The sequence below is a fragment of the Prionailurus viverrinus genome, chromosome D2, assembly GCF_022837055.1.
Source record: "Prionailurus viverrinus isolate Anna chromosome D2, UM_Priviv_1.0, whole genome shotgun sequence".
NCBI lineage: Eukaryota > Metazoa > Chordata > Mammalia > Carnivora > Felidae > Prionailurus > Prionailurus viverrinus.
Genome location: NC_062571.1, coordinates 36,256,630 through 36,269,916, shown reverse-complemented (window position 1 = coordinate 36,269,916; position 13,287 = coordinate 36,256,630). Strand labels below are relative to the sequence as shown.

Below are 13,287 nucleotides of genomic sequence, written 5' to 3'. Positions count from 1 at the left end.
TGATCTTCTTTTCCTTGACGAAGGAGCAGGCTTGTTCTGGGCAGCAGTGTGGCACAGCAGGACAGGAATAGACTTTGGAGTCAGAAGACCCTAGGCTCCAGCTTTCCTTTCTCCCTTATCACTAACTCTGTGACTTGGAAAAGTCAGGCCACTTCTCTGAACCTCAGATGGGAATAATAATGTTTCTCTTGCATTATGTTTACGCACATTAAATAAGATCAATACAGGTGACTTGCTTAGCACAGAGACCCTTAATGTTCTCATAAAATTTCTTCTGGCTTCCCACTCAAAGCATCAAATAAATAGGAGGTATTTATGGAAAGGATGCTGCATGACATCTCTTCTGGGTTAAGGATGGGAAAGAGGATTCCAGCATAACTCCTTATCTCAGCAGAGTGCTGGAAATAGGCATAAGAAGGTGAACACAGATCAAATGTGTGGCTTTAATAGCAGCAAATGCCCAATAACTGCCAAAGGAAGAAGTGCAGTTGTAGCCTGGCATTTTCTCTGTAATTAGATCTTTAATGAAACATTCATATTCTTTAATAGTTATAAGATTACTTAGGCTTTCTATTCTTTTGTCAATTTTGATACCTTGTGTTTTTTCTAGGACTTTGTCCATTTTATCTAAATTTTCAAATTTATTGGCTTTGTTCAGCTTCCTTTTTAATCAATCATGAAGCACCTCCTTTTCTCAAACCCTCAAAATTAGGTTGTGGGGTCACTTCATGGACTCTTGTCTAATGGTCATGGAGGTAATGGTTTTTGTTTTGTTTTTTTTTAATGTTTATTTATTATTGAGAGACAGAGACAGAGTGCAAGTGTGAGAGGGGCAAAGAGAGGAGACACAGAATCTGAAGCAGGCTCCAGGCTCTGAGCTGTCCGCACAGAGCCCAACGTAAGGCTTGAACCCACAGACCGCAAGATCGTGACCTGAGCCGAAGGTGGACTCTTAACCAACTGAGGTACCCACGCGCCCCATTGGAGGTAATGTTTTTGCCATCACCCATACAACAACCTGTGGGGAGTCCCCAGGCACATTTTCCTGGACACGCCCTGCCCAGTGCAGAGTGGTGAAGGTACTCTGAGCGGTAGCAAATTAGAACTGCTACCTTTAACTCACCCAGAAAGTTCAAGGGAAAGCCAAATTCCTTCCCAGCCTAGGCTCCTAAAGACAGCTCAAATGTGCCCCTGGAGGATTGTGGTTGGGGTCCATTTAGCCATCTCCTCCACCCTGCCTCCAGTGTATAGCCCCTGCACCTTCTTCTCTCCTCACTGATTTCCCAAGCTGAACAGGCTGTGTGACCTCACTTTGACAATAGTCAGGCGTGTCCCACTCATCTGTGTTGCTAGTTTATGTCCCCACGGAGGACAAGCAACATCTAGCAGCTGGGACATGGAGACGCAGGGGGAAGCTTATAGGGTGATGAGGCGTTATCTGTTTATCCAGGTGACCTCAGGTGTGTTTATGCTAAGTGAGAAATGAACAGGCATGACCTCAGCGATGGTGAGAGGTGTGTTTGGGGTATACCCCACTGTTCACCTTTCCCAAGGGAGCCCCTTCCTTCTTGACAGTTTCAGAGAAACTATATAGGATGGTATCGGTGGCTGATGCTCCTAAGCCCTTACCTCCTGGGGAGTGCCCAGCTTGCAACTCCTTCCTTCCATCTCCCTCATCTGTTGGGTCCTTCCTGCTACCCAGAAGCCTCCACCCCAGAAAAGCAGCCATCCCTGAGCTCTGCCTCTTCCAAGGGTGGTTGCCCTGAGGGCCCTGGCAGCCTTGTCCCCCATCTGGCACCCAGCTGAGGACAGCAGAGGACATAAACAGCCGCCGGGCCTGTCTCAGGGCCAAAGGTCCCAGCAGACTGAGTCAGAAATTGGCTACTCAGCCAGCACTGGAAACTGGTGCTTTGAGGGATGAGTCACTACCCAGCTGGGCACTGAAGGGGTTAAAGGAACATGGTAGAAGATAGGAGAGCGGGGGCACGCTGCACTGCTGGAAAAAAGCTAGCCTTGTGCATGGATAATTAGAACTGAACATCAGTAAACAATGCCTTTTCTCCTCATTAAGGACAAATCTGTATGTATAATGTGCCTATTTTCTCTTTCATTAACTTATAAATGGCCACTACTTTAAAGCCATTTAACTAGCAGTTTTGACTTGCCCATCAGCTCTGGGTCTGACATGTTTTCACCTCTCCTGCACAGACAGAGGTGCCCACCTCAGCACCAGCTCCCATGAAGGGAGAGGCCCTGTGCGTGCTCCTCTGAGATGCCACAGACAGGCTCCTCTGGCACAGCCAGGGCACAGCCTCAAGTCAGTGGCCAGAACCGATTCTGAGTGCTCTTTTTGAGGAAGACATGGTCACAGCTAAAGCGGAGCTCTGGGCGCCCCACTTCTGCTCCTGACTGTTCACTGTTTGTTCTCTCTCAGGAACAAGTCAGTCAGGAAGCCCCGCTGCAGCCATGGCTTTTAAAGACATCCAGAAGACATCATGGAACCAGAGGTGGGGATTCACCAGTGAAAATTACTCTAACCAGCCACAACATAAAATCTTTAGAGAAGATATGTACTGACTTGATCAGAGGTGCAAAAGGAAAGAATCTAAAGGGAAAGGACAAGTTCAAATGTCCACCAAGCCTCTGAGAATCACCACAAGAAAAACTCATGGTAAAGACTTCAGATCGTTTTCAGATGAGGATCCACAAGAGCGACTCATTAATTTACACAGTCCTTCTGAGATTGTTAAGCAGATTACTTCTATCAGTATTGAGCTAGGAGTCAAGATTGAAGTCACCATTGCAGATGCTTAAGTCAAACTTTTTATTAAACTGATTATCAGTTGTTGTTGTTGTTTTAAAAAAAAATGATTTTGAGCATGGGCAGTAGAGACAGACCAAATCCTGGCACTTCCCCTCACTATGTGACCTTGGGAAAAGTACTTGGCCACTCTCTGCCTCAGTGACCTGGCCTATAAAATGGACATAGTAATCCCCACATCACATGATGGGCACCCAATAAATTACAGCCACTATTATTAATAATAAATTAATTGTAAAGAATAAATACACAATAATAAAACTCATGTAGCATTCTTGCCAAGAATGTTCAAACAATATTCAGTCATGAGGAAACAATCAGACAAATCCAAATTCAGAGACATTCTAGAAAACTTGCCTGTACTCTTCAAAAATGTCAGTCATGAAAGACCAAAAGATAGATATAGATAGATAGATTGATAGATAGATAGATAGATAGATAGATAAAGGAACTGTTCTAGATTAAAGAAAACTAAGGAGACATATAGCTAAATGCAAAATGTTTTCCAGGTTTAGATTATAGATTTAAAAACATATATCTACAAGGACCATTATTAGGACAATTACGGAGATATGGATATCAGCTATATACTATATAATAGTAGTATAGTAATTTAAATTTCTTGAGTGTGATAATTACACTGTATAAATGTCCTAGTTTTTAAGAGACATGTGCTTAAATATTTAGGGATAAAGTGTCAAGATGTTTGAAAATAACTCTCAAATAGTTCTGAAAATCACACATGTAGATTCTGAGGACAAAAGACAGAAAGACAAGAGAATATGAGGCAAAATGTTAACAATCAGTATATCTAGGTAAGTATACATGTGTTCCTATTCTATTTTTCCAATTTATTTTGTAGATTGGAAATTTCTCAAAATAAAAAAAAAATTTGAAAAGTGAAATCTTTTTTTAATGTCCTCTTTTAAAGTTTGTTTATTTATTTTTGAGAGAGAGAGACAGACAGAATGCACACAGGGGAGGGGCAGAGAGACAGGCAGAGAGAGAATCCCAAGCAGGCTTCATGATGTCAGCACAGAGCCTAATATGGGGCTTGAACTCACCAACTGGGAGATCATGACCTCAGCCAAAAGCAACAGTCAGACTTTTAACCAACTGAGCCACCCAGGTGCCCTGAAAAGTGCAACCTAGTGGTTTTAAAAACTGTAATGCAGGGTAGCTACCTAGCTGACTGGGGAAGGAGGGGGTGATTGACTGGTTTCTGGACTTCTGGGATGCCCTATTTCTTGAAGTGGGTATGTTCACTTTGAGAGGATCCATTGAGCTGGGCACTTATGATTGCTCTTCTTTTTGTGTATATGTTTCTTGTCAATAGGTAAGTTTCTTTCAAATAATCATAATAATAAAGTACCCCACAACCTCATATCCGCTGTCCTGGTCCTGTAAATGCAATGATGGGCCCCAGGCTGGAGAAAAGGCTGGAACCGGGTCACCCTTCCCTAATGGTGTGTCACATCTGAGAGGACAGGAAATGGGGCCTGCAATGATGACAGCCTGCCTCGCAGCCTGACCCTGTGGGGAGATAGCAGGCACCATCCAGAAGGTGTCCCAGCCTGCTCCTCTGAGCCATGCCCAACTTCTGCTGCCATCCTTGCAGTGGGAGCTTAGCCTTGACTCCACCCTTCTCAGACCTCGGTATCCTCCTCCCCTGTCAGCCCTGTGGACCCAGATGGATGTGGGCTTGATGAGGCATCTCATATTGTGAAAGAAGTAAGTCCAGGGGTCACATTTTCCTCTCTTTGCATTGTTCCCCCATGTGCTCGATCTGATATGCTTCACTACCTGGATGCCCACACATACTCACATCTCTGCATTTTGCAGATTAATTGCTCAAGTCTTCATCTGCCTGAATTAATAGGAATAAAAAAAATGGCTAACACATAGAGCTTACTACAATGCCAGATCCTTTTCTAAGTACTTTATGTATATAACTCAATGCTTACAAAGCTGAGGCAGGTAATTTTTTTAGCCATTTTACAAATGGGGGAACTGAGGCATAGGGAAGTAAAGTAATTTGCCCAAGCAGGTCTGGCTACATATTTGCAGGGACCAGTGCAAAATGAAAACACGGTGGCAGGGAGTGGGGAGGCTTATTCAAAATTATTAAGACTTTCAAGGCACTAAGCATTAAGTCAAGTGTGGGGCTTATTTAAGGCTCCTGTGAGACTGCACAGGTCAGCAGCACTTGAAACCAGACTTGTGCACAAGATAAACCAGCAAGAAGCAGAGTAGAAACTTGACCCCCAGCTGTCTGATGCCAGAGTCCATCCTCCTAACCACTATGCTACCCTACCTCTCTAGCTCGGAGTGTTCCTCCTCTCACCTTTTGGTAACTGTCCAAGAACTGGAGATCCTTAGTACATCAGCACCCGTCTCTAAAAGCCAGGCAGACAGAACTGAAGAGTCATAGCAGTCTGCTGCCACAAGGGGTCACTGTTGAAAACAGGTCCTGTACAGTTTTTGACACCATACCCACAACTCAGTGCTGCCCTTGCTCCTCCAACCCCTGGACACGCACAGCACACATGGGCCCCACACTTGGGCTCCAAGGAGCAATTCTTTTACTTCACACTCATATTTGCAGCCATTGTGTTCCCACAGCATGACCACTGCAGGCGTGTCTGGGTCAGAAGGGTTTCTGCCTGGCCACCTACTAGGTGGACACCAGCACACCCCCTAACAAACATCTAGGCTATGATATTAGCTTGATTCACCTTTTCACATACCCCATTTCCTCATGGTGAGTTTCCCCCGGAGGTCCTTTCTATCTTTTCCTGCTAAAGGATCTCAGAGGAGCCCAACTCAGGTCATCAGAAACTAATCTAGTAATCTGAAACCCAAAAGGGAAGGGTCAGTCAGAGTCTTTACTCGAGTCCTCCCAAGAGGCTATTTGGCCCATATACAAATACTCCCACCTTTGTACACCAAAACCTTCTTAGAATCACAGTATTCCTTGTTGCGCCCTTTTTCCAAAGCAATTTTTTTACATGTATTGATTCAAGTAATCGCTACACCCAACATGGGGCTTGAACTCATGACCCCAAGATCAAGAGCCACATGCTCTTCTGACTGAGCCAGTCAGGCACCCGTCCAAAGCAATATGTTTGCCTATTTACCTCAGAGTTCCTTAACTAGGAAAAAAGGCATTACTTATTTGCTAGAAAATCTAATTTTGCCTTACTAGGAACTCCATTACACAAAGTTAACATGACTGATATATCAATGTCACACCCAGATACTTTCTTAATAACACAGGTGACTAAAAGGGGTTAGAGAATGAGGCTTTCAAGGATGAAGGACTGGAGGTGGGACGGAGCTAGTGACATTAGGTACTATAACCTCACTCATGCCCACTGGCTAGTGAGGCCCAGAAATGTCTGGATTCCTCCCGGTACCATGGGCATCTCTGCAATCAGGCCTCCACCCTCTGAGTTCCCCTGGTTAGAATGGTGTTCAGCTGCAAGTCTGCAACTAACAATACCAACCAACAGTGGGCTAGAGCTTCATCATTCTCACCTGACAGGACTCCAGACGTTGGATGGTTACTGGCCTTGGTTTGCCAGCTCATAGCTGATATTATTACAGTTCTCTTGGTCTTTCCCTTGTGGAGGCTGATGGCTGCTGCGGCTCCAGCCTTTCAAGTCTGCATTCAAAGCAGAAAGGAGAAAGAGCAAGAAAGGACAGCATAAGCAGCATCCAATGGCTTTTATCAGGAAAGCAAAAGCCTTCCTAGAGCCCTAGAAGGTTTCAGCTTATGCCCTGTTAGTCTGAACTGTGTCATATGCCTTCCCTCCCTGCAAGGGAGTCTGGGGAAGTGAGCCTCTGGTCTGCAGCTCAGACATTATGTCCTCGAACAAAATTGGAATGTTGAAGCTTCCTCCTACAATCTTCCCAGGAGGTACTGGGCCCCAGGGCCCCTGCCCGACAACCCCAGGAACCCTCCCAGAGGAGCCCCTGCCTTCCTTCGGCCCTCTCAGTACCCCAGGCAAGAAGGGCCCACCCGGGATTCCCCCGAGCAGAAAGCCCAGCTGACTCTGCTTTGTACGAGGTGATTAATGGTGCTCTGGTGAGCTGGAAGGAGGTGGCTAATTAGCTGTGGACTGATTAAGGACAAGGCAGGCAAAGTTCCAGGCGTGATAAACATGAACTTTCCATCTTCCTCCCCCCTTCCCTCCCTCCCTCCAAGTCCTGCCACCACCAGCAGAAGCCAGGCCTGTGGCAACCCTCACAGTGTGCCTAGCCAAGACACCACCAGATATCATCCAGCCCACCGTCGACACTGCCGGCCACCAACCAGAACACTGTGGCAGGGACGCACATACCGGATCTTCTTTCAGGGTTTGACTTCTCCAGCCTTTCCCCAACCTCCTGGCTCGCTAGCACGGAGGCATGCTATCATGCCCAGGGTTTCTAAAACAGTCTCTGCCCTAAAGAATCTACAGCTGAGGGCTGTAGAAATCCACACAGGGGTAAGCCTAGTATGATCTGGACTTGCCAGGCAGAGTTCCAGGGAGGGGCCTCCGGTGGATTTTATGGGTGGAGTGGTCCTCAGGAGAGAAAGGCGGACACGTGCGCATGCGTGAAGGACAAACCCGCTGCGTACAATCCTGCGCAGTGAGCAATCTGGCGACTACACGAGACAGGGGCGAAGGCGCGGGCAGGATGGGGAGAAGGACAAATAGGAAACAGGGGTTTAGATGTGTGTAGCACAGTTGCTACCAGTCTTGGGTCCAATACAACACGTGGCATCCACATGTGTGACGCCCTGTGGGCAGTACAGGGTGATCACCACCTCCAGCTGGGACATCTCGTCTATATCTCGCACTCCAGCGAGCACCTGCCAGGTACAGGCAAATTCATCCCGCTGTAGCTGAGCTGAGGTCTGGCAAAAAAGCTCTCTGACACAAGAATGTTACACAAGATAAGGCTGTGATAAGGACAAAGGATACATTTCCGCAGCAGATAACAGGAGAAATTCAGTGAGTGTGACCTCTCAGGTCCTCTTTGTCTACACCCAAGAGACAGGCTTAGCAGCAGGCAGAGTGAATGCCTTTCCAGGGGAGGGCTTGGGAAGCAGCCCACCCCACCTAACTTTGCCTGGGTCACTCTTACCCATTCCTTGGTTCTCAGCTCAAGTATCATTTCTTTGGGGAAGCTTCCCTGACCCCTCCTATATCAGATTCTCTGTATTTCCCTTTGTCAAGTGCATCACAGCTTATATATTAATGCATTTGGGTGACAGTTTGTCTTTACTACTGTAGATTCAATCAGCAAATACTAATTTTTGCCACAAAAATTTTGCCACAAACTGTTAAATTCAGAGAATACCGTGAGACATGGACGAGCCCTCATGAAGCTTATAGGTTAAGCATAAACATCAGCTGATAGCTAAGTAGGGGTCCACCCCAACTCCAGAGGTAAGACTCCTCGCAGCCCCAGAAGAACAATGGGACAGCTCAGGCCCATTCAACTCCTGGCCTCAAGCCACCCCAGAAGGGCCTCCAGGTGTGGGTGTGCAGGACCCAAGCTGCCTAAACTCCTCCTTCCCAATGGAGGCACTCCTTCCTCCAGCTGCTGTGAGCATTGGCTGTTAAGAGCTGGAGTCCCTCTCCAGGACTTGACCTCAGCCAAAGAGAGGCACATCATTACCCAGAGTGATGTCTGACCTGATGTCTGGTCATTTGAAATGACAAAGGCCTGCACCCCCATCCTTGCCTCAATGCAGGACATTTTTGAAGAATCATCCCAGCTTCAGAGCTTCCCATGGGGCTGCTGAGTGATGTCTGCCCAGTCCTACCTCCCTCCACTTAAGCGGTTGTTCCTAAGAACACTCCCCAATATGACTAGTATACACAAATCTTGAATCTCATAGTTTGCTCCTGGGGAACCTGAAATCCACCCCAGTGTGTGACTGAATCTGTCTGGAAGAAAGGCTCCTTTTTCTAATCTGCATGTAGTTGTCCTTTTATGACTTAGCAGTAGCCGGGTCCACCCCCGCCCACCACCAACTTGAGCACCTAACGGAGAACACAAGCCAGCACCAGAGTGGCCTTGGCACAGGCATGGGGAGGGAGTCGAGCCTTGTAGCCGAGTGATTTAGAAGACCCTAGAGGAATGTATATCTGTGAGAAGAAGCCCACCAGCCCCTGGAGTCTGATTCTAGCTGATTAAGAAGCACCCAGGGCCAGCATTTCAGCAAGACAACTGGGAAATAAGCTGAGAGAAATTGTTAATCTAGGGATTCCCAACAATGTGGAAGGTGTCAGACCAGCCCCGAACACCCTAACTCAGGCCCAGTGTGTGGGAAGTGAGAACTCTCCTGGGTGGGTGCAGAAGGGGGGTGGAAGAAGCAGGAGGGAATTAGACTAGCACAAACTTCGTAATTGAAATCATTAATAGCAGTAAAATAAGTTGTCCATCCTACATGTAATTTGTAGTAATATTTGGTTACTGAGATTAATTTCTAGTAATGAAATACTAATTAAACCATTTATTGAGTAATGTATTTTCTTGGTGGTGTTTTATGGGTGTTCACTTATAAATATTTTAATTACTTTTGCTAAGTAATTAGAATTTACTAAATAATTTCCAAACTATTTATTAATTTCTAACAATTCTCAGCCAACCAACAAGTAATTGTTTTACTTTATATCAGTAATTAAAGTCTTTTTTTTTTTTTTTAACTTTGAGTGAAGAGAAAGACAGTAATAAAGACAGTCTGTTCTATCACGCGGGGTTGGGTGTATTAAAGCAAAAACAGACATAAAAATCACCCCCTTAATCCAACATTACTTAAACACCGTTACCATTTTGGGGTTTTTATTTGTTTGTTTATATCTTAAGAGAGTTTGTATGGGTGGATGTTTTTTGTTTTGTTTTTTTTTTTTCAAAATTGAGATAACAACTATATACTTTCTGGCCACAGAACTCTGCCAGTTTTTTAAAAAAATTTTTCATGTTTATTTATTTTTGAGAAAGAGAGGGAGACAGAGTGTGAATGGGGGAGGGGCAGAGAGAGAGGGAGACACAGAATCCAAAGCAGGCTCCAGGCCCTGAGCTGTCAGCACAGAGCCTGATGGCAGTGCTCTAACCCATGGACCAAGAGATCATGACCTGAACCAAAGTCAGATTCTAGACAAAGATTCTCTTGAACAGTTTAAGAGACTTTCTACCTCTAAGCACCTACTATGTGTCAGACACTATGCAAAGTAATTTATGTACTCTGCCTCTATCTCAACACCTTAGTAATGAACGGTCTGTGGCAGTGACCTTGTGTAAAACTGGGCCTCCTCATGGTGCAGTCTCAGCATAAAGTCATCTTCAATAAAATAATGGTCTGGGAGAAAAAAAATTACTGAAATAAATGGCTATACTTTTATCTATAAAAATAAGATCATAGTGAATATAGTTCTGGGGACCTGCTTTTCACACTTGAAATGTTATAAACATCTTCCTATATGAATAAATATGGAGGAGCAGCAGTGTCTTTTTCATAGCTGCATAGTATTCCATGAAGGTAACCCCATTTAACATCTACTCCATGATTGCTGAAAATTTGGGTTGTTTTCAGTTGTCCACTATTGTGAACAAAACTATAATGAATGCCGTTATTCACAGAGCTTTGTACAACTGTCCAACTATTTCTTTAGAATATGTTCCTAGAAGTAGAATTTCTGCATCAAAGTGCATAAACATTTTTAAGACTTTTGATTCATACTGTCCAAATACCTTAAAAAAGACTGGGAAAATTTGTACTCCCACCAGTAGAGTTGAAAGACCTATTTTCCTGCGTTGTGTAAAATTATTATTATTTTAAATATGTCATTTGTTCTTGCTCCCTGTCTAAGCGAGGAAGTGGCTCAGAGGCATTCCGAATCACAGAGTCTCACAAACCACTTCTGCATTGGCTCAGGAGAAACATGGTCAGTTGGCTCATAAAGACTGGGGCTCCTGGGGGGCTCAGTTGGTTAAGCCTCTGACTGTTGCTTTCCGCTCAGATCAGGATCTCACAGTTTTGTGAGTTCAAGCCCCGCGTGGGGCTCTGTGCTGACAGCACAGAGCCTGCTTGGGATTCTCTCTCTCACCCCTCCCCCACTCACTCTATCTCTGTCTCTCCCAAAATAAATAAATCCAAAAAAAAATGAAAGACCTACATTCTGTGTCCTCATAACTTAAGTAGCACCAAATGTTTAAAACTGTTCCCTACCACGCCAATCCCCTTCCTTACCCCCCCCCCCAGTCTCCTTTCCAACTCTGTATCCCTTCAGGGGGCTTGTCTCACTGCTGGCAGATGCCCGCCCCATGTACTGGCAGAACAGGCACCTATCTGTAGGTTCTCTCTTTAGCTCTTGACAAAATACCTCCGCCACCAGGATGTTGCAATGCCTAAAACTTCTTCCACTGGTGGCATACACTAAGCAGTTTCCAGCACATTCAGAGGCTAGCCTGGGTGGCATGATCTAGTAAGTTTTTCTGAGTCTCTCCCATCTTCTTTCTGATGCTCCTCCCTCACCCACTGCCAAGTCACCGGGCGCCTTTGACCATCCAAAGTCTCCATCCTTAGCTCCATTCCCCTCCTCTGACAGAGCCACCTTGAATAATTTTTAGTACCAAAACCCAAAAAAACCTTCCTAGAGGAGAGGATTCAACAAGTCTCTGAATAAAGAGAGGGAGACAAATTCCTGGGGGAGAGAGTCAAGAATGACCTGAGAGAAGGCTTGGTGTGGAGACACAAGGGGTGGGGGTGGGGGTGGGGGGTTACTGAAGTTGCTCCTTCCCAGAAGGGAAGAGCTGGTGCTCAATCCATGTTTGTTGTTTCTCCAAAGAATGAATAATTCCCACAGGCACCCTGCATTATTCTCCTTTATTCTCTGTATCCATTTCCTCTCTCCCCCTAAAAAGTGTCACATCTCAGGCACCTCTCCATGCCCTCAAAAGAGGAGAGGAAGATGTGCAAGAACCCCCTCCAACACTGCTCCCCACTTCCCAGAGAGATCAAGGAAAACCAGGCCTGGCTGCCCTTAGCAGAACCCCCCCCCCTTCCCTGTAAACCAGAATAGAGCTCATTTTAATAATAGCTAACCTATTGAATCCTCACACAGTGATAGCACGCTGTTAAGCACTTTACACACGTGATATCACTTAAATGACATATTTATCTTTTTTTTCTTTTTTAATTTTTTTTAACATTTATTTATTTTTGAGACAGAGAGAGAGCGAGCATGAACATGGGAGGGTCAGAGAAAGAGGGAGACACAGAATCTGAAACAGGCTCCAGGCTCTGAGCTGTCAGCACAGAGCCCGACACGGGGCTTGAACCCACGGACCACGAGATCATGACCTGAGCCGAAGTCGACCGCTTAACCGACTGAGCCACCCAGGTGCCCCGTAAGGACATATTTATCTTTACTTAACTAATGAGAATAGGAGACTCAGAGTTTAAGTGAAGCGTTGCCAAGTAGGAGAACCCAGGCCCAACATCCAGCTTTCTCTAATTTCCACAGCCCAAATGTTTTAAGCATCATATTCTATTGTCTCCACACAGTAGGTGTCTTCACACAAGGCAAAGATAGGAAAAAAGAGAGGAAAAGAGGGAGGAAGAAAAAAAACCTTTACATCGCTGTAATGCAGGGGAAACAGTGTCATTTGCCAGAAACACAATTAAAATGTTGGTCTACATGTCACCTAAAGTTATCAGTTCTACTTGGGAAAACATTGGAATATTTTATCTCTGAGTTCCCTTTCTAGTACATAGTTCTAGAGTCTCCAAGGGTTAAATAGGCTATTTTCTTTTTTATTAAAAAAAATTTTTTTAATGTTTATTTATTTTTGAGCGAGAGACAGAGACAGAATGTGAGTAGGGGAGGGAAAGAGAGATAGGGAGACACAGAATCCAAAGAAGGCTCCAGGCTCTGAGCTGTCAGCACAGAGCCCAACATGGGGCTCAAACCCAGGAACTGCAAGATCATTACCTGAGCTGATGTCAGCGCTTAGCCGACTAAGCCCCTCAGGTGCCCCTAAAAACAGGCTATTTTCTAAAGGAAAACTAGATTCCACAGGCCGTGGGCATGTGGGTAGTAAAATCCTAAAGGCAGATGCTGAATCTTATTTATCTCTATATTCTCCATAAACATTTAATACAGTGTCTGGCCGAGGGTGGATTTGTGGAAGATGAATTATGAATTCCTTTCCCCTCTCTGGGTCTTAGTAGCTGGACTAGCTGATCCTTAAGGTGCTTTTCACTCTGCAAAGCATTGGTCCATTGGATTTCAGTGGTTGCTTTCTTACTGGTTGGCTTCCTGCTCCATCACTGCTGCAGAACTCTAAAGATAGCTCTCCAAGATTTCCATCCCCTGGTTATTCAAACACCAATCCAGGTGCTGCTGCTATGAAGGGCTTTTACAGATATAATTAAAGACCAAATTAGCTGACCTTAAGATACAGAG

The 13,287-nt window shown here is 45.2% G+C and overlaps 1 long non-coding RNA gene across 1 annotated transcript; it reads left to right on the top strand.

Moving 5' to 3' along the window:
- Positions 1-1,386: 1,386 nt before the first annotated feature.
- On the top strand, positions 1,387-2,845 carry LOC125148050 (uncharacterized). The gene is made up of 2 exons (XR_007145400.1): positions 1,387-1,460; positions 2,435-2,845. It is a non-coding gene; the product is annotated as an uncharacterized LOC125148050 (long non-coding RNA).
- Positions 2,846-13,287: the final 10,442 nt, after the last annotated feature.